The 24,092-nt window shown below is 36.0% G+C and overlaps 1 long non-coding RNA gene across 1 annotated transcript; it reads right to left on the reverse strand.

Annotated features, from left to right (window-relative positions):
* Nucleotides 1–6,863: 6,863 nt before the first annotated feature.
* Nucleotides 6,864–18,669, reverse strand: LOC141545877 (uncharacterized). Its single transcript, XR_012483165.1, has 3 exons — nt 18,384–18,669; nt 11,042–11,185; nt 6,864–8,193 (listed from the first exon to the last, which is right to left on the reverse strand). It is a non-coding gene; the product is annotated as an uncharacterized LOC141545877 (long non-coding RNA).
* Nucleotides 18,670–24,092: the final 5,423 nt, after the last annotated feature.

A 24,092-nucleotide genomic window follows, 5' to 3' on the forward strand; every position in this document is an offset into this window, starting at 1 on the left:
GCTGTTTCATTCCAAAAATTCTTGTCTTTATACCTGATGAGAACATACAGCTCAAACTCACTTGTATATTTCTCTTCTGGTTTCTGTAAGAATTTTTACCAGCATTTATTTTACTCTTTGTTGTACATGAGATGTATTATACATGTATCATACATGTATACATGAGAGTATATTGGGTCAAAATAGGACTTCCTTCCAAAGTACCTGTCTGTGGCTGTGGGAAAGAACTATTATTTTGGTCATTTACAGAATCAGGAAGATGAAAGGAGAGAGATATATCATTTTACAGGATTCTATGGAAGCCCTCTTATCTTTTCTAAAAATTAGAATAACATTATCCTGGCCATGCTTTGCATTCCTTTTGTCTTACATTATATTTTTCTTTAAAAACTTTCCCTAGACTACAATATGCTTCCCTTCTTCAGGGAATTTACCTGGAACTTTTCTGCCCCTGAAGAAATGACTTTTATTTAAGCTTTGGTTTGTATTGATGTTTATATCTTCCTACTGCCAGCAGGTCTACAAAGGCTCTTCTTTATTTCCTATTGATCATTTATCTTCTTTGCTCCCTTTGTCCTGCAAAGGTGAATTTGATTAAGAGGTACATTTGATGCCATTTATTGCTGTCCTTTTCACCTCCTTTATCCCTTTACCCAGAAGAATGTTTTAGCGACTATGTTCTATCCACAGAAGGGGTTTGGAAAGCCAATAACATTTCCTTTTGTTTCCATTGAATTGCATACTAACTAAACTAGTTCAAGACTTTCACTCTGGGGCTCTAGGTTCCTTTTTTATCTCCTCTCCAGGTGCCATACAAATGAAGAAGAATTTCATTTCAGACTAGAGGAAAACTAACCTAGACTAGGTTTGATTTCAAAGTCCAGAAGCCAGGAAAGGTTACCTTCTCAATTTGATCAATTGTAACTTTCTTCCCAGTAACTATACAGTAAAAGTCAAACAAATACCAGCTCTGATTATTACTTTTCCAGGGAATACTACTATGAGAGCCTAACCCTAAAGCACTGACCCTAGGGGACTGGTTCTGTGAAAGTAACACTGACATATAAACAAACAGGACTGCTAGAGATACCAGAATATTATTATATTTGAAAGTTTGAGGCATCTTTTTATTTGTAAGAACTGTAGTTTACCTGGTTCTGTGAATGGTTCTCTCAAGGAAATCACTGAATTTCCTAATGATAACTTGTCCTGAGAGAATGAAGAAAAGTTACAAGTCAGATCACCAGCATCAGGTCTTGCCAGCTGCTGAATTGGCTAAATCTCCTGCCATCAGGATTATACCAGCTACAAATGAATCACCCACTCAAATGTTCTGTCTATAGTTTCTTTCCTTTCCCTTCTCATTAGACATGTTTTTCCCTTCCTCCATGTCAATGTTTTAATTATTTTCCTGCATATCATACTTGAGAAATGGGACTTTCCCTGAGTCCATGCAGGTTTTGTTTTTGTTTTGGATAGCTAGCTCCATTATATATCATTGCATAAGAGTCAGTGATTTTATTTTAAGAAGCTGTTATTTTATTTCACTGTTCAAACAACCTTAGTACTACGTTAGGGCACAGCTAAACTATACAGATATCTAAAATAGCTTTTATATGTGCATAGTTAATTAAGTCTGATTCAATTGTTAAGAGCAATGTTTATAATTTCTGCAGCCCATGTGAATTTCATATTTTGGTAACTGTTTTCTGCTTATAATTTTTTTTCTTGGAATTAGTCACATTGAATTTCATGATTTATAGTTGTCAAATAGTGCTTATTTGCCTAGCTCTTCTAGCCTTGTTGAGCAATGGGCAACAGAAAAAAATCTAATCTCTTCTTAAAATAAATGTCTGAATGTGTCCTTTGAGAAGATTCCTTGTGTAAAGAGACCCTTTAAATATCAAGCTATGTATAGCTAATATTTTCATGCTTCCAAAGGACAATACGGGAGCTTGGTATAAGGGTGAAGATGGAGAATAGTTTTTGGCTATGTGTCCTGGAAGTCTTCTAACTGATTGATTAATCAGAAGAACTAGTGGGGGCAGCCTGCTAAAAAGTCCTTTTCTATCCCCCTTTTGAAACTTCCATTATTACCATTTATAGGATTATATGTAAGAGAGTCAGATAAATACTGTCTCTTCTTTTTGTACCCCAGTGCCATTAATTCTTCCAAATTAGTAACCAATGAATGGATTCTCAGTTATAAGCTGACTGCAGTCACTATCTAAAAGTTTTCCATATACTCCACTGGAGACAGAGAATATCTATTTATGCTTCAGGGTGCTATACAAGGAACACAATTCACTTATGCTTTTGGGGTTAGATTTAACCTGGATGCTTCCATGAATTATTTCATTAGTTCATATCTTTTCATCTTGTGCAATTCTTGGAGGACTATCACCTTCCATAAATCTCCTGTGATAGGATTACCTGAGCACTAAGGGCCCACCTTTAAATCTAACATTTTGTGAATTTAAATGCAACTGTCCAAATACAGTTATTATCCCTGACTTGAGAATAATTTGCAGTAGAATTTTTGTCAAGTCTGTTCCATTATTAAGTTTCCAAGTTTTATCTATAAATGTTCTTGGGGAGATTTGTGGGATGTCATTTCAAGCTTTTTGAATATTTGATTTCTCCTGGATTGCTTTTTACTGTTTTTTTTTTTTTTGAACTGATACCATATTCTTTCAACGCTCCTTTTTACAAATGAACTTTTATTCTAAAGTAGTGTTTGCCTTGGTTACTATAGCTCTATGCTTGTCAAGTAGATCAAGCATTTATTGAGGAAGGCAACTTCTAGGATCATTTGTCTCCTTGTTGTGATTGCCTAGCATCTGTTAAAATTTCTCTTTAAAAAAAAAAAAAGAACAATGACCAAAGTCAATTCTTATTCATTTCCCATTTTGAAATTAATTCTCCCTTTATTATCTTCCCTTCTAAATTGATGCTAATTTTGACCTTTGCTTTGCTTAGTCTTTCTTTTAACTACACAAAAGACAGCTAATTTTGAAATAATGTCCATATTAGTAGCCAAACATTTCTTGACTTAGCTAATTTCATTGGGGGAAGGGGCAGATGGTATCCTTGCTTATGTTCAGTATCTTCCAGTTCTGTTCTTCAATAAAGCATTCATGATATAGACATGAAGCTTTTGAGTTATTTGCAAGACTTTTAATCTCTTCCATTTTTTAATCCTATGTCATATTTTACATAATGTATCATTGTTATGTCTGTATACCTTTTCACAGAAGACTCAAAGTATATTTTGAGATATGTTTTGCCTAGAAAAAATTATCTAAGGCTCTTTTTACAGGGAGATGGTTATGCCTGCTTTATTCTGCTCTAATTAGACCTTGTCTGGTGTGTTGTGCTCAGTCCTCAGTACCACATTTTAAAAAGGATGTTTATAGGGGGCAGTTAGGTGGTGTAGTGGCTTTAGAGTCAGAAAGACCTGAGTTCAAATCTAACCTCATGCACTTACTAGCTGTATGATTCAGAGTATAGTTCTGTGGCTGACAAATAGCAAGCATTTGATGATGCTTGTTTTCTTCTGCTTTCTAAAGCCAAACAGAATAAATCCAGTCCCTTTTTCCACATGATAATCCTTCAAATACTTGAAGGTCACCATTGTCATCTTCCTCCTCCTTCTCTTTCTTTTCCTTTTTTTTTTTTTTTTTTTTGAAGCAAATGGGGGTTAAGAACTATACTCTAGGATACACACACACATATATACATATACATATATATATATAGGCAAAAAGAAAGTCACGCCCTCAGGAAGCCTATATTTTGGTGGGGGAAGACAATACATACAAAAAAAAGCTGAAAAGGGGAGTGGAGAGAATGATTCTGAAGTCTAGAAAAAGTCAGGAACAAGACGGGAGGAAACTGAAGGGAGACCTGCTTGGGCTCCTTTACAAAATAGAGGCTCCAAAGGGAGCCAGCAGGGTTCACTTGCCTCTAGCATTAGGAGTTGGGGTGAGCTGAGTCTCCAGAAGAGATATTCCATGGTGAGTCTGTCACCAGCATTATAGAGTACTCCAGGGTGGAAGAATAATGAGTAGAATACAGAGCACAGAGGAAAATTAAACTTAGTTGTAAGAGGGAAAAATTTCCCTATTAGAGTTGATCAAAAGTGGTATAACGCATGATAACCCTCAACTTCTAGTCTGTGTCCTGCAGAGAACAGCTATTTTAGGCTCAAAGTACTCCATGGGTCATGAATCCCTTAAAAGCACAGTTCATGAGATACCATTGAGGTCTTAGCTTTTTAGTGGTCAGACAAGGGACAGAATTAGCTCAAAACAAGAACATTTAATGAAATTGAATGGTAAGAAAAGTAATAAAATTCTTTTCCCCACAAACACTCCCAGAAATACAACACTGGTGATAAGAATGTAGATAGACAGGGATCACATGTAGAAGAACACCCAAATAAGGACCACAAGTTGTCAGAGCATACATGGATAGGACAACATATATAGGGAATAAATATGGTCAGATAATTGACCTTTCATACTGCTAGGACATTAATGTCTACAAGGTTTAGATTTAGGGAATCAAAATAAAATGAGGGTTTCTGGTGGTCAAGGAGTTAAATGATAAGATAAATGATAATTAGTGGCAGGTTCGGGGTTCAGGGAACCAAATGGAGAGGTTTGGCCTCTCTGTACCCCCTTGGGATTCAGCGCAAGGGTAGGGAGTTTGGGGGCCTCCCTTCTGGTGGTGCGAAGGTTCTCTGTAAAAGAATTTACAGACCTGAAAACCTAGATTGATAAAAGAGGTTTATTATGGGGATTGGGAAGTTAGGTTAGAAATCCTGACAGAGAAGCATAAAGTCTGGTTAGGGAAATAGGTGAGGGTAAAGAGAGGATGGCACTGGAAAGAGGATTCCAGTGGACAGATCTATAGAAAATGGAGTTTTGCACTGAGAATGCCGTTCTCAATGGACAGAAGGTCCTGACAGCAAAAGGAGCTGCCAAGGTCCATCTGCAAAGACCTTAGTTGATGGAAGCTCATTATATTGGTTGTCTTGGTGGGGGTCGGGAAACCTGAACAGATCAGATCCAGTGGGGGCTGGGACAAGCCCAAATCTCCTATTGGCAGGCCAGATGCTACCCGCTGAGGACATTTATGCGGCCCACAGGGTTATGGCAAATGGGCTGAGGGGCGGAGACAGTATGAGTTTTTGTTTTTATTATAGTCTGGTCCTCCAACAGTCTTAGGGACAGTGAACTGGCCCCCTATTTTAAAAGTTTGAGGACCACTGTGACCTATTGGAATTCAAAGGGATGCTTGTGACAGGATTTGTGAATCAAAGGCCCTGGCATCTGGGAAAGACAACTTTGTCTGGGGAGAATATGCCTCAGCCAGGAAGGGCTGAGAATCTGAAAGGAATCACAGATCAATAGGAAATACAGTTTCTTAAAGGGACCATAACCCGCTTCAATATCACAGCTCCTCTCCAGTGTGCTCCCTCCTCATCTTGTGGTCTGCAGAGAACACTGCCCTGCTGGACACTGCTTAGTAAGTTAGAAAGGGAGGTGATTAGGTAAGTAAGTGGAGAGCACTCTGAACTTGGGGTTAGTAAAACCTGAGTTCAAATCCTATCTAAGATACCTACTAGCTGTGTTAACATGGGCAAGCCATTTAACCTCTCACTGCCTGAGTTTCCTTATCTGTATAACCAGTATAATAATGATAGTATTAATGTTATGAGGATAAAATGGGGTAGTGTTTGTAACCAAAAAAAAATTTTTTTTTTGCCAGCGTTAATGCACTATATAAATGCTAGCCATTATGATGATGAAGGAAAACTCATCAATCTCTACCAACGTGGCTCAGATGGATCTAATAAGAATAGCTAGAATTTATTTATATAATGCTTTTTGCTAAATGCATTAAAATATGATTTCATTTTATCTTCAACACAATTCTTGTGGGTAGATGTTATTACTCTAGTTAACAGATGAGGAAACTTAGCAAAGAGAGGTTAATTGATCTTTCCAGAGTCATGTAGCTCCACTAGACACTTTTAGGAATGATGCACATAGTTTCAGACAGATGCAGCTTATTGTTTACAGACTGTGGCTCAGTTGAAATTCTTGGCTAATTTCTTCCTCAAGGGAAAGGAAAGTGCTCCCACCATGTTCTTTTAGCTTAAAACCCAAAGGACTTTTTTTTTTTTTTTTTTTGGTTACTATACCACTTTTAGAAAAAGGCAGAGGAGAGAGAATTCTGGGACCATGCCAGAATAGATCAGAAAAGTTTTGGCTTTCCAAATTTCCTCCACAGAAAAAGATTGCCCCAAAAGGAATGTAGAGTAGTGGAAATAAACAAAAATCAGGGGAAAGCAATTGGTCTAAGACACCTAGAGAAGACCCTAGAAAAAAACTGATCTTGGGGGTGCATCAAAGTTTGCCATGAGTGAAATGCTAATACTTTCAAGTCAATAAACAACAAGCCCTGGGGTCAGATAGGGATTGGGAGGAAGCCTTAGCTTTAGAAACTTTGTCTCAGTGATGGTATGACATTTGAACAGGTTATGTAGACTCTGAAAAACACTGTACAAGTATAAGAAAATGAGGGTGAAAAAAGAACAATATATAAAGAGGGAAGGCTATGAAATGAAAGTCTTATAAATTCAGAAAAAACTTGGGCAAAAGGATATGGTAAGAGGAGAAATTTTCAAAAAGTTTTATTTATGTGGAGTATATCTATTGATATTTATCATATTAAAATAAAATCTTAAAATATGTACTTATTCATTCATTTAAAATAAGGAACTCATTACATTTCAATGTAAACATAATTTTAATGAAAATAACTATATTTTCAAAAAAACATGAAGAGTGACATTATTTTATATTTTTTTATAAATCTCTCAAATGTCTGGCTTAATAGAAGACAACTAGATAATCATATGTGCTTCTGCTTTCAGTCTGTTGTAAGATGTTGTTTTGGTTGAAGTATATGAAGAAAATCCAGCTTCACACATATATGTAGCTGGAAAAAGGAGGAATATTTTCATAACCTTTTCAGATAATTATGAATTTTCTTCTTTGATACTATGTCAGGCATCCATAAGTGGTAGTTTTTTAAAAGTTAGTTGCAATGTAGAATCTGAAACCAGATCAATGAATTTTTTGTATTCTGTTACATTAAAACCCACTGATTTGTCTTATACTTTGTGTAGCTCTTCCACTCATGCATTTTGTAAAGTCATGAATACATGACTTTTTGGAAAATATTGGTTGATTGAATTAGATATGTTTTCCAAAGCCAGATGTATTTCTTTATATCATATAAAACACCACATTCATTATTATCACCATTTATATTATCAGAAAAGTCTTTAAAAGTATTGGAAAGCTGTTAAGCTCATAGTAACAGACATTTTCCAAAATTCTAATTTTCACTTGAAAGCTTGAATGAAAGCTTGATAAATCATTGTCGACAAATACTGTTGTATGTTTTCCTTCAGCTGACAAGTTTACATCATTTTTGAGAAAATGTTTTTCAGATACTCAAGCCAGAATAAACCAGCGTTTGTCCATGATTCTTTCTAACAAAAATGAAAAAAGTAGCAAGTTCAGCTCACAAGACAAACTATTGCATAAAAGCTTTTCTTTCAATCACATCATACTTTGGTATAAAGCAGAAATGTGTTATATATACTTTCTATTTTTTCATACAGATTTTTGAAAATATATGTATTTAGGGTTCAAATTTAATAAAATTATTAATTTTTGTTGCTTGATGAAGGCATTCTTAAGTGAAATAAGCTTTTTTTGTTTTGAGTTTGTGGTGATGAAGATTACGATGACTACTCATGCAGTTTGGTGCCTCTCTCTTGACTTGTGATAATTTTAGCCACCATCACTTTTGTGCCACTGATGAAAATGTCAGCACAGCTGTTCCAGGATAAACTGTGAGATTCAAAAGTTATTCAACACTTTGAATGGTTCAGCATCATTTGTGTTTGTTGCCAAGCCTTTACATAAAAGATCTTCAATAATTGGTTGGTGCTGATAGCAAACAAATACAAACAAAATACCATGTCCGGTCAAGCCTGTAGATTCATTATTTTATAAGGCAAGTATACAATTCTGCAGGCTAGATATTAACTCAGTCTTCATATCTGTAGACAAATCTTGAATTCATAGGTTATGTAGATTCTGAAAAACACTGTACAAGTATAAGAAAATGAGGGTGAAAAAAGAAAATAAAACCTTAATATTATTTTGAAAAATTTTGACCTTGGCACGAAAAGTTTTGGGGATTCACAGGGGTATGTGTACTTTTGAGAATCAATGACATAGGGAAATGAAAAGCAACAAAGATGTCCAAAAATTCACAAAAAAGGATCTAGCAATTACATTCATAGTCTCAGATGTCTATGTATAAATATATAGCATATGAGCAATATAAGAGAAAGTAAATATGTTAATGGGAGGCAAATTTGTCTTCATAGATTTCAATTAATAAACACTATTATTAAGTATTTAGGGGCAATTGGGTGACATGGTAGACAGAGAACCTGGTCTAGAGTCAGGAGGATTTACCTTCATGAGTTCAAATCTCACCTCAGACATTATTTAATTGTGTGACTCTAGGCAAATCACTTAATCTTGTTTGCCTTGGTTTCCTTGTAAAAGGAGCCAGAAAAGGAAATAGCAAACCACTCTAGCTAATATCTTTACCAAGAAAACCTCAAATGGGATTACCAAGTCAGCCACATCTGAAATGAACTCACCACATTTCAGGCATTGTGCTAAGCTCTGGGGACACAAAAGAAAAAGAAAAATACTCTTGATCTCAAGCAAGAGGAAGGCTCTAGTAGTAGGGATCAATATAGGTCTCCTGAAGATACTGGCATCTGAGCTGAATCTTAAAAGAAGTCAAAGATTCTAGGAGTTACAGGTGAGGAGAGAGAATGTTCTGGATATGGAGGAAGTCTTTACAAAGTGATGGAGGCAAAAGCTGAAGCGTCTTGTGTGAGGAATGGCCAATGTGCAATATGGCTAGACTCTTGAATATGTCTAGGGTAGGAAGACTTAAAAGATGGTACAGACTAGGGACAGTTCCTTCAAACACTTGGTGATAGCTCTTATATCCATCACCAACTCTGAATTGATGATCACATAAGCCTTTGATAAGCTGTAATACAATGAGAGAAGGGGAACAAAGATGGTGATGGAACTCAAGATCATGTAATGCTTGAAATGATTGGAAGAACAAAAGAAGACAAGATTTAGGAGAAAGAACATGCAGGGATATAAGCACTATCACTGAGTGTTTGAAGGAACTGTCATACAGAATAACAACTAGCTTTTATATAGCACCTAAAGTTTTGCTGTGTTTAACATATTATTTGATTTGCACAACAACCTGATGGGGTAGCTGGTATTATTACCTTCATTGTACAGATGAGGAAACTGAGACTTAATGAGGTAAAATGACTTGCTGAGGGTCACACAGCTAGTTAGTATCCAAGATAGAATTTGAATTCAGATCTTCCTAACTCCAAGTCCAACATATTTGATATCAGCTCTATCAACTATGTTACCTAGTTGGAAGAAGAATCCATCTTTTTTGTTTGTTTGTTTGTTTTTGCTTGATCTAAAGGGCAGTCAAGTCAACAAATCAATAAGCATTTATTAAGTGTTTATTATGTACAAGGTTTTGTACTAAGAACAAAAAATATAAACAAAAAGTAAGACTGTGCCTGCCCTCAAAGAGGTTACATTTTAATAGGAAAAGAAAATACACAAAAAATAGCAGAACTAGGAATTCTGAACATATTGAGGTTTGATATAAGGACAAACTTTAGAATTAGAACTATGGTAGAGATCATGGCTACCTCCTCATTGAAGATCTTCAAAAGAGTTGGATAACCATTTCTCAGGGGAATATTGTTCAGGTATTTGTTTAGTCACATCCTCTTTAAAATCCTAATTCTGAGAGGAAATGGACTCAAGATGCAAGATGAAACATACATTTTTGGACCTGGCCAATGTAAGATCTTGTTTTGCTTGACCAGACATACTTGTATGAAAATTTGCTTTCTCATTTTATTTAATTGGGGAAGGGGAAGAACACAATGTGGGAGGGAAAGAAAGTAAACTAAAAAAAAATTAAATTACGAGGGGGGGCAGCTAGTTGGTGCAGTGGATAGAGTACCAGCCTTGAATTCAGGAGGGCCCGAGTTCAAATGTGGTCTCAGACACTTAACACTTCCTAGCTGTGTGACCCTGGGCAAGTCACTTAACCCCAGCCTGGGGGGGGGGGGAGTAAATTAAGAAAGAGATTCTTAGACTCTCTTTCTAACTCTGAGAAGCTAAAAAAATTTATTTTGATTTTCATCTTCACAGGAAGCCCTTTGTGGTCTCTTTTTCTGACCTACTGCCATAAGTTATAGGGCTTCTGATCAACCATCCATTGAATATTCCATGACCCTCAGTACCATTCCATGAAACTTTGTCTCACTTGATTTCTGGGAGCACTTTTACCAATCCCAGTCTCATCCCTAGTTCTCATTCCTAGCAGGTTTAGGTTATTCAGGACAAGTTAGGCCTCTTTGAACATTTGTTTGGCCAAAGGAAAGTACATGTGTATGAATTTCAAAAGTCCTTAATACTTAAAAAAAGGTATAGACTTATCCATATCCAACTAAATTCCCAAATTTTAGATATTAAATTGACTCTTTATGAAACTTAATATTTAACCATTTAAAATAAACATCAGCAAGAAGTTCTAGATATGCTACTGAAAGGTTTTTTTTTTCCCCTGAGGCAATTGGGTAATTGCCTAGGGTCACACAGTTAGGAAGTGTAATGTGTCTGAGACCAAATTTGAACTCAGGTTCTCCTGACTTCACTACTAAAGGTTTTTATGTGTGGAAAAACTATTTTCCTTATGGATAAGGCTGATAAAACTTATACAGAATCCAAAGGTGTCTACTTTACTAACATGTTATAGCTTAGTCCATGGGATATTTTGGATCATTAAATCACTACTTATTTATTTTACTTACAGAAGGTGCCCAGCAAGGCAACTGAAGTCCATTCAGGTCTTTGGTGAACTTACTACTGTGATATTCATTTGATGCCTGTAGCCTTCTTTGAGGATTTGCTGTTTGTTCACACTCATTCAGTGATATCTTCTTGTTTCTGCTTGCCTGGAAGTCATTGGAGTAAAGTGAACTGACTTATGTAATGTCATCATATATCAAAAAATTCTTCAAAGAGGAGATGCATTTTTATTTTTTTTGAATACATTTATAACATATAACTCTATATGCACTTGTATTTGTAGTGTTATCTTCTTGAGAGTAGGAATTATTTTGTTTGACCCAGAGTAGGCATTGTCTTTGATTAATTTTTTTTTATTATTAAGCATTTTTAAAATTAATTTTTATAATTATAACATTTTCTTTAGCAGCACATATGCATAGGTAATTTTTTTTACAACATTATCCCTTGTACTTCCTTCTGTTCCGAATTTTTCCCCTCCTTCCTTCCACCCCCTCCCCTGGATGACGGGCATTCCCATACATATTAAATATCTTATAGTATATCTTAAGTACAATATATATGTGCAGAACCGAATTTTGTTGTTGTTGTTGTTGCAAAGGAAGGATTGTATTCACAAGGTAAAAATAATCTGGGAAGAGAAACAAAAACAAAAACAAAAACACACACAAAAAAAACAATGCTCACAGTTTACACTCATTTCCCAGTGTTCCTTTTCTGGATGTAGCTGATTCTGTCCATCATTGATCAATTGGAATTGGATTAGCTCTTCTCTATGTTGAAGATATCCACTTCCATCAGAATACATCCTCATACAGTATCATTGTTGAAGTGTACAATGATCCCCTAGTTTTGCTCGTTTCACTCAGCATCTGTTGATGTAAGTCTCTCCAAGCCTCTCTGTATTCCCCCTGTTGGTCATTTCTTACAGAACAATAATATTCCATAACATCCATATACCATCATTTACCCAATCATTCTCCAATTGATGGACATCCATTCATCTTCCAGTTTCTAGCCACTATAAAAAGGGCTACCACAAACATTTTGGCACATACAGGTCCCTTTCCCTTCTTTAGTATTTCCTTGGGATATAAGCCTAGTAGTAGTATGGCTGGGTCAAAGGGTATGCACAGTTTGATAACTTTTTGGGCATAATTCCAGATTGCTCTCCAGAATGGTTGGATTCTTTCACAACTCCACCAACAATGCATCAGTGTCCCAGTTTTCCCACAGCCGCTCCAACATTCATCGTTATTTGTTCCTGTCATCTTAGCCAATCTGACAGGTGGGTAGTGGTATCTCAGAGTTGTCTTAATTTGCATTTCTCTGATCAATAGTGATTTGGAACACTCTTTCATATGAGTGGAAATAGTTTTAATTTCATCATCTGAAAATTGTCTGTTCATATCCTTTCACCATTTATCAATTGGAGAATGGCTTGATTTCTTATAAATTAAAGTCAATTCTCTGTATATTTTGGAGATGAGGCCTTTATCAGAACCTTTAACTATAAAAATATTTTCCCAATTTGTTACTTCCCTTCTAATCTTGTTTGCATTAGTTTTGTTTGTGCAGAAACTTTTTAATTTGGTGTAATCAAAATTTTCTATTTTGTGATCAGTAATGGTCTCTAGTTCTCCCTTGGACACAAACTCCTTCCTCCTCCACAAGTCTGAGAGGTAAACCATCCCATGTTCCTCCAATTTATTTATGATTTCGATCTTTATGCCTAAATCTTGGACCCATTTTGATCTAATCTTAGTATGTGGTGTTAAATATGGGTCCATGCCTAGTTTCTGCCATACTAATTTCCAGTTTTCCCAGCAGTTTTTGTCAAATAATGAATTCTTATCCCAAAATTTGGGATCTTTGGGTTTGTCAAACACTAGATTGCTATTTTTATTCACTATCTTGCCCTGTGAACCTAACCTATGCCACTGATCAACTAGTCTATTTCTTAGCCAATACCAAATGATTTTGGTGACTGTTGCTTTATAATACAGTTCTAGATCAGGTACAGCTAGACCACCTTCACTTGATTTTTTTTTCATTACTTCCCTTGAAATTCTTGACCTTTTGTTCTTCCATATGAATTCTGTTGTTATTTTTTCTAGGTCATTAAAATCGTTTCTTGGGAGTCTGATTGGTATAGCACTAAATAAATAGATTAGTTTAGGGAGTATTGTCATCTTAATTATATTCGCTCGGCCTATCCAAGAGCACTGAATGTCTTTCCAATTATTTAAATCTGACTTTATTTTTGTGGCAAGTGTTTTGTAATTTTGCTCATATAATTCCTGACTCTCCTTTGGTAGATATATTCCCAAATATTTTATACATCGACCGTTATTTTGAATGGAATTTCTCTTTGTATCTCTTGCTGTTGGATTGTGTTGGTAATGTATAAAAATGCTGAGAATTTATGTGGATTTATTTTGTATCCTGCAACTTTGCTAAAATTCTGAATTATTTCTAATAGCTTTTTAGCAGTCTTTGGGGTTCTCTAAGTATACCATCATGTCATCTGTGAAAAGTGATAATTTGATTTCCTCATTTCCTACTCTAATTCCTTGAATCTCTTTCTCGGCTCTTATTGCCGAGGCTAGAGTTTCTAGTACTATATTGAATAGTAATGGTGATAGTGGGCAACCTTGTTTCACTCCTGATCTTACAGGGAAAGGTTCTAGTTTATCGCCATTACATATGATGTTTACTGAAGGTTTTAAATATATGCTTGTTATTATTTTAAGGAATAGTCCATTTATTCCTATACTCTCAAGTGTTTTTAGTAGGAATGGATGTTGGATTTTATCAAATGCTTTTTCTGCATCTATTGAGATAATCATATGGTTTTATTAATTTGATTATTAATATGGTCAATTATACTAATATTTTTCCTAATATTAAACCAGCCCTGCATTCCTGGTATAAATCCCACTTGGTCATAGTGTATTATCCTGGGGATGATTTTCTGAAGTCTATTTACTAATATTTTATTTAAGATTTTAGCATCAATATTCATTAAGGAAATTGGTCTATAGTTTTCTTTCTCAGCTTTCGATCTACCTGATTTAGGTATCAGTATCATGTCTGTGTCATAGAAGGAATTTGGTAGGACTCTTTCAATCCCTATTTTTTCAAATAGTTTACATAGCATTGGAGTTAGTTGTTCTTTAAATGTTTGGTAGAATTCACATGTAAATCCATCTGGTCCTGGGGACTTTTTCTTAGGAAGTTGGTTAATAGCTTGTTCTATTTCTTTTTCTGAGATGGGACTATTTAGACTACTTACTTCTTCCTCTGTTAATCTGGGCAAGCTATATTTTTGAAGGTATTCTTCCATTTCATTTAAGTTATCGAATTGATTGGCATAAAGTTGAGCAAAGTAGCTCCTAACTATTGTTCTAATTTCCTCTTCATTAGTGGTGACTTCACCCTTTTCATTTTCAAGACTAACAATTTGCTTTTTCTCTTTCCTTTTTTTAATCAGGCTTACTAAGGGTTTGTCTATTTTGTTGATTTTTTCATAGAACCAACTCTTAGTTTTATTAATTCAATAGTTTTTTTACTTTCAATTTTATTAATCTCACCTTTTATTTTTTGAATTTCAAGTTTTGTGTTTGTCTAGGGGTTTTTAATTTGTTCCTTTTCTAGCAATTTTAGTTGTAAGCCCAATTCGTTGGCCCTCTCTTTCTCTATTTTATGCAAGTAGGCTTGTAGAGATATAAAACTTCCCCTTATTATTGCTTTGGCTGTATCCCACACATTTTGGTATGATGTCTCATTATTGTCATTTTCTTGGGTGAAGTTATTAATTATGTCTATGATTTGCTGTTTTACCCAATCATTCTTTAGTATAAGATTATTTAATTTCCAATTATGTTTTGGTCTATTTTCCCCTGGCTTTTTATTAAATGTAATTTTGATTGCATTGTGGTCTGAAAAGGATGCATTTACTATTTCTGCCTTACTGCATTTGATTTTGAGGTTTTTATGCCCTAGTATATGATTAATTTTTGTATAGGTTCCATGAACTGCTGAGAAGAAAGTATATTCCTTTCTGTCTCCATTTAGCTTTTGCCAAAGATCTATCATATCAAACTTTTCTAGTATTCTATTTACCTCTTTGACTTCTTTCTTATTTATTTTGTGGTTTGATTTATCTTATTCTGAGAGTGCAAGGTTGAGATCTCCCACTATTATAGTTTTGCTATCTATTTCTTCTTGCAGCTCTCTTAATTTCTCTTTTAAGAATTTAGATGCTGCACCACTTGGTACATATATGTTTAATATTGTTACTGCTTCATTATTGATGCTACCCTTTAGCAGGATATAATGCCCTTCCTTATGTCTTTTAATTAGATCAATTTTAGTTTTTGCTTGATCTGAGGTGAGGATGGCTACTCCTGCTTTTTTGGTTTTGCCTGAAGCATAATAGATTCTTCTCCACCCTTTTACTTTTAGTTTGAATGTATGTTTCAGGTGTGTTTCCTGTAAACAACATATAGTAGGATTCTGACTTTTAATCCAGTCTGCTAACTGCTTCCTCTTTATGAGGCAGTTTGCCCCATTCATATTTATGATTAGAATGACTAATTTTATATTGCTTGCCATCCTATTAACCCCTGCTTATGCTTTTCCCCTTTCCTTCCCTCTCACCCCCCTATCCAGTACTAAACTTGTGAACACCACTTGCTTTTCACAGCCCTCCCTTTTTAGGATCCCTCCCCCACCTTAAAGTTTCTCCCCTTATTTTACCCCTTTTCCTCACAATTTCTGTATTCCCTTCTCCTTAGCTTACTCCTTCCCTCTCACTTTTCAATAAAGTGGAAGAAGTTTCACCATAAATCGAATATGTCTATTGATACACACTATGTTCATCTCCCTCCTTTCTTTCTCTCAGATATAATAGGTTACCTTTGCCTCTTCATGAGAAGTAGTACCACCACTTTACACTTTTTTATGATATAATTTCCTTTCCACCTCTAGTTTCTAAGACAAATTGTAGATATGTTCTTTACACATTTTTTTGGCAGAAGTATAGTTCTCAAGATTTCTTTTTACCTTTTTAGAAATCTCTTGAGTTCTGTATTTGAAGATCAAACATTTTATGTAGGTCTGGTTTTTTCATCAAGAATAGATGGAATTCATTTATTTCGTTAAATGTCCCTCTTCTTCCCTGGAAAACGATGCTCATTCTTGCTGGATAAGTTATTCTTGGCTGCATACAAAGTTCCTTAGCCTTTCGGAATATTATATTCCAGGCCCTTCGTTCTTTTAATGTAGACGCTGCTAGATCCTGGGTTATCCTTATTGTGGCTCCTCCATATCTGAATTGATTTTTTCTAGCAGCTTCCAATATTTTTTCCTTTGTCTGATGGTTCTTGAACTTGGCCACTATATTTCTTGTCGTTTTGCTTTTAGGGTCCCTTTCAGTAGGTGATAGATGAATTTTTTCAATGTCTATTTTACCCTCTGTTTCCAAAACGTCTAGGCAGTTCTCTTTGATAATTTCCTCGAAAATAGTGTCCAAGCTCTTTTTTTCCTCACATTTTTCAGGGAGTCCGATTATTCTCACATTGTCTCTCCTGGATCTGTTTTCCAGGTCTGTTGTCTTTCTAATAAGGTACTTGACATTCTTTTCAGTTGTTTTGTTTTTCTGGTTTTGCTTAACTACCTCTTGGTTTCTCCTTGAGTCATTCATTTCTACTTGTTCGAGTCTAATTTTCAATGATGCATTTTCTTCACTCAGTTTTTTAATATCTTTTTGTAATTGTCCAATTGTGTTTTTAAGTGAGTTTTTTTCTTCTATGGAATTTTTTTCCATTTTATTTTTTAGAGAGCTTATTTCTTTATCCAGCTCATTAATCTTGTTTTCCTTGGAGTTGTTTGCCTTTTCCAATTCACTAATCCTGTTTTCCTTGGAGTTGTTTATCTTTTCCAATTCACTAATCCTGTTTTCCTGGGAGTTATTTGCCTTTTCTAATTCACTAATTTTATTTCTCAATGATTTGATCTCTTTATCCACTCTGGATGACTTCTCCAGGCTCTCTTGCCAAGCTTCCCTTTCCCTTTCCCATTTCTCTTCTACCTCTCTTGTGAGAGCCTTTTTGTTTTCCTCTATGAGGTTCTTTTGTATTGAGGAGCAGCTCATATCCCCCTTAGGGGATTCCTCTGGGGACAGTCTGTTTTTAATCTCAGTATTTGAAGTCTGCTCTCTCTCCATACAGAAGCTGTCAATGGTTAGAGCCCTTTTGAATTTTTTGTTCATTTTGTCAAGAGCTGAATCGAAGAAAACAAATTGACAAGAGAAACAATTGGTCTGTTTTTTTGGGGGGATGGGGCTGGATGGTGTTAATGGGCTTCCTCTACAGACTGGGGGTAGGGCAGCAGAGAGCCACTAACAGGACAGCGATGGCTGTGCTGCATCTGTGCTCTGAGGCTCTGAGACCTCGGAGTCACTCCAGGTGGGGTGGGGGTGGCCGGTTCCGAGAGACGCTAGCTTTCCGGGGTTTTAATCTTCACCTCCAGTGTTTACACCCTCTCTGCTGCTCCTGGCTTGCTGCCAAGACGGAAAATTCATACTGGGGTAAAAGCCTTTTCGCAGGAATGGCAGAGATCGTACCTCTCCCCCCTTCCGGTGTGAGCTGTGTGAGCTGTCTGTCTTTCTGTGGCTTGCCTGCCCTCAGTCTGTGCCCAGTCTGTTCGACCCTCTCCTGAGCAAACACAGACCTTCTCTGGCGAATTTCAAGGATGTCTTCTCTTGGTGATTATTTGTGGGTTTCTTTTCTGGTCAAGCATTAACTCTGAGGCTTGTCATGAAGTAAGTCCTGAGAGAAAGCGCGGAGCTCAAGCAGCTGTCTGCCTCCACGCCGCCATCTTGGCTGGAAGTCCTTGCCTTTGATTAATTGAGCTAGTTCTGGGATTGGTAGCAGGAGATCTAGATTAAAATTCTTGCTTTAGAGGCCAAGATGGCAGGAACTTGCCCAACCTCTCTCCCAAACTGCTCCAAATTCCTTTAAATAATGATTCTAAACAAATTTTAGAGTATCAGAACACCCAAAAAGATGGAGTAGAACATTTTATAGCCTAAGGCAACTTAGCCCAGCAGAAAAGATCTGTGACACCAGGATGGGAGTCCAGCCTATTCCTGGAGAGGGCAGCCTGGTGCAGCCCCAGTTCCAGTCCAGCCCAGCCTGGACTTGACCTCTGAATAAGTAACAATACTGGTGGCTTTCAGATCTCTCGGCCCAAAAACACCAAAAAAGAACTAGAAGGTCAGCAGAAAAGGTTTGTGGACCCAGAGTGGGAATGCCGTGAGCAATCCCAACACAGACCTACCTCCTCTTCTCCCCTTCTCCCATCAATGAGGCAGGACCTCCGAATCAAAAGCAATGCTGAAGCTTCTGGAACCCGGGGACACCAGGAAGAACTCAGAAACAGTGGAGAGGATCTGTGGCAATGGAGTGGGAGTCTGGGGTGCAGTCCAAGTGCAGCCCTAGTTAACAGAGCCCCAGCCATGGCCAGCATACTAGATCTTACAGCTACAGTGGGGCAAAACACAACTAACAGCTCCAGGGAAGAACAGAGGGCTTGTGGTCAAATTCCTAGAAGGATTTCTAAAAGCATCTGCACAAACCTCTGAAGCTTGAGACCAGTGCACCCTCCACCCTGTCAACAGAGCCCTACTTTAACAAAGAGTTAAAAGCAAAATAATAAGCTAGAAAAATGAGCAGAAAACAAAAAAAAAAGTTTCTGACCATTGAAAGTTATTATGGTGACACAAAGGATCAAAACACACACTCAGAAGATGATAACAAAGTCAAAGCTCCTATATCCAAAGCCTCCAAGAAAAATAAGAATTGGACTCAGACCATGGAAGAGCTTAAAAGGGACTTTGAAAATCAAGTAAGAGAGAGAGAGAGAGGAAAAATTAAGGAAAAATTGAGAGAGGTACAAAAGAAAAAAAAAGCCAATGAGGAGAAGAATGCTTTAAAAAGCAAAATTGGTCAAGTAGGAAAGAATTGAGGAAAATAATCCCTTAAAAAATAGAATTGAGCAACTGGAAACTAGTGACTTTATGAGAAACCAAGACATAATAAAGCAAAACAAAAAAAAAATTGAAAACAATAGAAAAAAATGTGAAATATCTCATTAAAAAAAACAACTGATTTGGAAAATAGATCCAGAAGAGATAATTTAAAAATTATTGGCCATTATTTAAAAAAAAGATCCTGGACATCATCTTTTAAGAAATTATCAGGAAAACTGTCCTGATACTCTAGAATCAGAGGGTAAAATAGAAATTGAAAGAACCTACCAATCACCTCCTGAAGGAGATTCTAAAATGAAAACTCCCAGAAATATTATAGCCAAATTCCAGAACTCCCAGGTCAAGGAGAAAATATTGCAGGCATCCAGAAAGAGACAATTCAAATATATATGTAGTGGAGTCACAGTCAGGATAACACAAGATTTAGTAGAACTTGAGGACTTTGAATATGATATTCTGGAAAGCAAGAGAGTCAGGATTGCAACCTAGAATCACCTACTCTGCAAAACTGAGTATAATTTTTCAGAGGAAAAGGGTCATTCAATGAAACAAAGGATTTTCAAGCATTCATAATGAAAAGACCAGAGCTAAATGGAAAATGTGATTTTCATATATATGACTCAGAAGAAGCATAAGGAGGTAACCAGGAAAGTGATATCATAAGAGACTTAATAAGGTTTATCTGTTTACATTCCTACATGGGAAGATGATACTTGTAACTCATTAGAACATTCTCATTATTATGGCAGTTGGAAGTAATATATACATCTATATCTATACTTCTATCTGTCTATGTATACACACACACAGAGGGCATGGGTATGAGTTGAATATGAAGGAGGGGAATAGGATATGAAAAGCAGGAGGGTGATAAAAGAGAGGGCATATTGGGAAGAGTCTGCTCAGTAGCAAAACACTTTTGAGGAGGACAGGGTAAAAGAAGAGAGCAAATGGGGAGAAATGCAATTAATAATAGTAATTGAAAAAAAATTTCAAAGCAGGTTTCTCAGATAAGATCTCATTTATCAAACATAAAGGGAATTGAGGCAAATTTATAAAAAATAAAACCCATGCCCCAATTGATAAATGATCAAAAAATATGATGTGTCCAAAGGACTGGAAATTCATGCATATCCTTTGATGTAACAACACTACTATTAGGCATGAATGCCAAAAGATTTGGGAAAAAGACAAAAAAAGGAAAATGACCTACATGTCCCCCCCTCAAAACCCTATATTCATAGCAGCTCTCTTCTCAGGATAAAAAAAAATAGAAATTGAGGGGATGGCCATGTGTTTGTGATGGGATATTATTGTTCTCTGAGAAATGATGAGCAGGATGCTCTCACGAAAAAAGAAAAAAACCTGGAAAGTCCTCCATGAACAAAGTGAAATATTTTGTATACAAAGTAACAGCAGAGTTTTGGGATGACCCAGCTGTAAATGATTTTGTTATTCTCAGCACTACAATCATCCACAACTAATCTGAAGGATTTATAATGAAAAATCCTGTCTACACACAAAGAAGGAACTGATTCTGTCTGAATACAGATTGAAGCATTCTTTATTTCTCTTTTAAGTTTAATTTTTCTTGAGTTTTTATTTTCATTATAGTGGGAGATCTATGTTTTCTTTCACAATTTGACTTTGATGGAAATGTTTTTCATAGCTTTATATGTGGTTTCTTAATTGTGGATGGGCATAAGGCAGAGAACTTAGAACTCAAAAATCTTAAAAACAAATGTTAAAAAATTATTTTGAATATAACTAGTGAAAACCAATAAATAAATAATTTTTAAAAATCCTTGCTTCATGTGACTATAGACAAGTCACTTAACCTTTCTGAGGATCCATTTCCATATCTTATGAGGAAAATAATACTTGTGATGGAAAGATTGTTAGGATTAAAGCCCTTTGTAGATTATAAAGTGCTTTATAAATGTAAATGGATATTTGAGTGTTTTTTTTTTCAGTAGAGGTGATGGGTTGCCCCATACTTTATTATCAATATTCCTGTAAACAAAAGTATACATTTGTAGCATGTCCAGATGAGTTAAAGCACAAGAACTGTGCCCAGGAAACTCCAGCCATGTGAATATACAAATCCTAACTTGGACTTGATTAGTTTTCATTCTCTAAGCACCTAGTTAGAGGTTATAATTCAGGTATTCTTAAGCTTTTTCCATTCTTGACCCCTTTTCTCCTGAGAAATTTTTATGTGACTCTGGGCATATAGGTATATAAAATAGGTTTATACTGATAATAAATCATAATTTTGCAACCCTCACATTCAGTTATGAGAGTCCATATGGGGTCATGAACCATAGTTTTAGAAGGTTGGGGTTATATAAATGCTAAAAATTAAACTCAATAATGACATGAAAGCTCATATGTGATGTTTCAAATCTTGAATATTAGTGATATTTGCTTCCTAGAAAAATAAATAAGTCAGAGCTTTATTGGCATTTCACAAGTAAGATATAAATATTTAATCATACATTCCTTGGCAGCATTACTTTTTAAAGAAGCCAAAATGGAGGAGGGGGAGGGACACAGAGAGAAGCTAAGAAGAAAAAAGAGGAGAAGAACAGGGAGAGGGGGACAAGGAGAGGGAGAGGAATAAAGGAAAAAGGGGAGAGGAAAAATGATAGAAGGAGAGAGAGAGAGAAAGAGAAAGAACTTCCATTTGAGTTTCAATCCATTCTAGATTGTTTTGAATTGGAAGGAACTTGAGACATTATTTACCTCAAACCCCTCATTTTGCAGGAGATGAAATTTAGGACTAGAATGAAGCAGTGACTGGCCCAACATTACATAGTTAATTAGTGTCAAAATCATAGTATAGTTTTTTTTTTTAATGGCTTCATTGATTTGTAGTCATGTCCTGAATGAAAATCAGGTATGCTGTGAATTTTTAAAGAAATGCTTTCTAACATTTCCCTTAATAATACTCAATTGAATTCTTAACAGTCTGGTTTTCATGAACTTAATTATCCAGTTCAAAATAAGTCAAAAGTCTGATTGCTGTTTTGAATGAACTATCAGAAATGTAGAATTGACTTTTGGGATACTTTAGTTTTCTTCCCTTCCCACAAACAAATTTGATTTTAATGTATCCTTCTGGATGGTAGGTAGATAGATGGATGTCTTTTAAATAAGAGCATGGGAAATTTGTGTAGAGGATAAACATAAAGAAGAAGGGTAGATTTTTAGTGTTAAATAATCTCCCTTGTGAGGGAGTAGATTTTCTATTATTTGAGGTATAGCAGAAGCTAAATAACCACTTTGGGGGGATAATACTGAGGTGTTCTGATTCAGATGCAGGATGGACTGGATGACTGTTGAGGTTTCATCCAACACCAAGCTATTGTATGTGTGTGCCCTACTAAAATCCTCTTTTATGGTCATCTGAAGATGACTATAGATTCTCTATGATTAAGCCTGTGAAATATAGGCCTGGTGACAGACACATGGCTGTTATCCAGTGTTGCAGGTTGATGATTTTTTAGTCACAGAAACACTGGAAGATTGTGGACTGAACAGTGAAAAGGCTGTGGTCTGTGTCCATAGAGAGGCTATAATGTGGTGCAGCAACTAGATAAGATGTAGAACAACCCTAAAGTCACCTGCCCTTGGGAGTGATGTAGTTGGAAATGATGCATTTCTTCCCTTAGGCTGTCCTGTCCCTGTTTACTCTATACGATCAGGATGCTAAGAACACAAATATTGCTGGCTGTCAGATAACAGCCTGTTGGGCAGGGATAACAAGAGTTTCTGAGACTAATGAATAAGCAACAATAATGAGGTGCTTAAAGTTAATGCAGGTGCAGAACAAAATTAGGTGCCCATCACTTGATCTAGTGACATCTCAGGTCTGAAAACATACCTCTGCAAGGTCCCCCCCCCCCACCCCTCCTTTGTCTTCCTTCCTCTCTTTTTTCTTCCCCACCAGCCGTGAGCTCTGCCCAGGGAATTATGGGTATTGAACCTGCATACAAAGTCAGAACCAGATCACTCCTCAAGTCTACCTCTAAGCCATAAAATTAGCATATCAGTGACATGAAGTACTTGAGTTCTCCAACTTTTCTCTATAGGGTTATCTTCTTACTGATTCTTTTCTAACTTCTTTTGGACTTTGGCCCAATTTAATTGGCATTACAATTATAACAAAACTTTGACTCTTGACTTGGAGATAAATCCAAGCCTGCAAATTCTTTTGTGACACTCATGACACCAGTCTGGAACTCTAATATTTTTTGGGGGTCCCTCTTGATTCCAACACTGTAACAACAAAATCACAAATCTCTGAAGCATTAAAGTTAAGAAATAGACTGTGGAAGGGGTGAGTGTGAGTGTGTGATTGAGAGAGAGAGAGAGAGAGAGAGAGAGAGAGAGAGAGAGAGAACTTCCATGTGTGAAAATGCAGGTATGCCCAAATGTGAACATCTGTAGTAGCAACTAATATTCTGTAGAATTCAAAGGAAAAAATAATAAAATAAATGAAGCTGAACCAATTATCTGCTTTCTTTCAACTTGTTAAAACTGAAGTAGGTTTCATTATGACCTATGTGTTATTTAGGGGTATGTGTATTTGTATATATATTTTTATATATATATATAATACATAAATATATAATACAAATGTGTATAAAATATTGTTAAATTATAATATAAAAATCCTATAATACATGTGTGTTATTATTTACACATACATATACTGTTCGGTAATTTTCAGTTGTCTCTGACTTTTTGTGAACCTATTTGAAGTTTTCTTAGTGAAGAGACTGGAATGGTCTGCTGTTTCTTTCTCTAGCTCATTTGACAGATGAGGAAACTGAGGCAAACAGTTTTAAGTGACTTTCCCAGGGTTACATAGGAAATAAGCGTTTGAAGCCAGATTTGAACTCAGGAAAATGAGTCTTCCTGGCTCCAAGCCTGGCACTCTATTCACTATTCCATTTACTTGCTGCCATATAATACACATAATATCAGTCTTT

The sequence above is a fragment of the Sminthopsis crassicaudata genome, chromosome 6 (assembly GCF_048593235.1).
Source record: "Sminthopsis crassicaudata isolate SCR6 chromosome 6, ASM4859323v1, whole genome shotgun sequence".
NCBI classification, from domain to species: domain Eukaryota; kingdom Metazoa; phylum Chordata; class Mammalia; order Dasyuromorphia; family Dasyuridae; genus Sminthopsis; species Sminthopsis crassicaudata.